Raw genomic sequence first — 1,609 nt, forward strand, 5'->3', positions numbered from 1 at the left:
TGCCCGGAGCCCCTGCCCGATGCCTGGGGGTCTCTGTGGCAGAGTTCTGGGGTCTCCTCGGGGTGCCGCCCGGGCCGCTCGCCCGCACGATACCGGCCCCGGCCAGGTAGTTACCAGGAGCCGACGGGGGAGGGGAGCGCGGGGGGGCGATCGGTCCGTGCGCGCTCGGTCGCGGCTCCTCCCCGTCTGCTCCGGATCCATCGCTTGGCCCGCGCCCCTCCTCCCTTCTTCCCGGGAAGGGGCTGCGGGAGAGCGGCCGGGATGGGTCTGCACCCGCCCCGGGACAGGCTGTGCTGGGTCCTGCGGTCTGAGGGCATCGGACCTCGCGTGTGAGGACGGGAGCGGGGCGGAGAGGATGGTTGGGAGGGCGTCGCGGAGGAGGCGCCCTTTGAGTTGAACTTTGAAGAACCCGGGTTTCGCTAGGGGCGAGCCTGAGTGTGTGCGCGGACAGAGGCTGGCACAGGGCGCCCCTGGGCAGAGGCCTGGAGGTTACGTGCAGGGCAGCTCCAGGAGACAGGCTTGGGCCAGGGCCAGGGTAGGTGGTGAAGCCGGAGGTGATGGGCAGGAGCCACGGAGGGTTTACAGGAAGGAGAGGCTGGGTGTCTGGAAATGGAGTGGGGTGAGCCCCGAGATCCGGGGCCGCGGGTAGGCTTTGTGCAGGAGGTGAGCACTGGGCTGCGAGGCTGGTTGTGTTGCCAAGTGGCACCTGTGACAGGGTGTGTGCAGGCTCCGTCCGGGCAGGCTCGCTGGCCTGGCACAGTCATCTGCATCTCTGTTGGGTCCCAGGCATCAGCTAACTGTCCTCTCAGACCTTAGTTGGGGCGCAGGGAGACGGAGGGTCCTCTGGGTCCTGGGTAGAGCTGGCCAGAGCTGCTGGCCGCCTGGAGTGTGCGCCTCCACCTTTGCCCTGGACCCTGGACCGCGTCCCCAATGGCATTTGCCATCCCCCACCCTGCCACGTGCAGAGCCACAAGCCAAAGCAACTTCCCTTCCCTGACACCCCTCAACCCCCCTCCCACTGACTGGACGCACATCCTGTCCCTGGCCAGATGGGCAGGCTCGGGGCCTTGAGTCACCGTGGCCTGGGGTCAGACCCAGGCTCAGCCACAGAGGCTGCGGAGGTGGTGGAGGTGAGCGCGAGCCCAGGAGGGCAGGGGGTGTCCGCGGGTGGACCTTTGGGCCGGGGTGGGGGCAGAAGGCCTCCTGGAGGAGGGGCCAGGCCTGCCCACCAGTGCTCCCCGGAGGGAGCCTTTGTTTACGGGGAGTGAGGGGAGGAGTCCCGCCCTGATCCGCACGGAGCCAAGTGGACATTCCTGGGATTCTGAGCGCCGGATGTAGATTTGGGGGCGGTGGCAGCATCCTCTTCCCAAACTTCCTCCCTCCAGCGCCCCGATTTACCAGCAGAGGCCATGGGGAGCAGAGTGGCTGCCCGTCCCAGCCCGTGCGCAGGGCCCCAGCTCGGGTGCGCAGAGGCCCCTTGGGGCACTTGGGGTTCTGAGTCCTCCCAGCTCAACTCTGCCCAGGCTGGACCACAGGAGCCGGGGAGCCTCCGAGGTCAGCCCTGCCCGCCCCACCCCCCCGGGCCCTGAGTGGCGGGCTCTGAGTGAGG

General features: G+C 68.7%; 1 long non-coding RNA gene across 1 annotated transcript in view; it reads left to right on the forward strand.

Moving 5' to 3' along the window:
• The first annotated feature begins 555 nt into the window (after nucleotides 1–555).
• LOC107182742 overlaps nucleotides 556–1,609 on the forward strand; it is a 15,123-nt gene continuing 14,069 nt past the window's right edge. The window contains exons 1-2 of the long non-coding RNA XR_001513469.1: nucleotides 556–1,130; nucleotides 1,386–1,554. This is a non-coding gene — a long non-coding RNA (uncharacterized LOC107182742). The remainder of the gene's footprint in view (nucleotides 1,131–1,385; nucleotides 1,555–1,609) is intronic.

Source organism: Myotis davidii, unplaced genomic scaffold (genome assembly GCF_000327345.1).
Source record: "Myotis davidii unplaced genomic scaffold, ASM32734v1 scaffold3578, whole genome shotgun sequence".
In the NCBI taxonomy this organism is placed as follows: Eukaryota; Metazoa; Chordata; class Mammalia; order Chiroptera; family Vespertilionidae; genus Myotis; species Myotis davidii.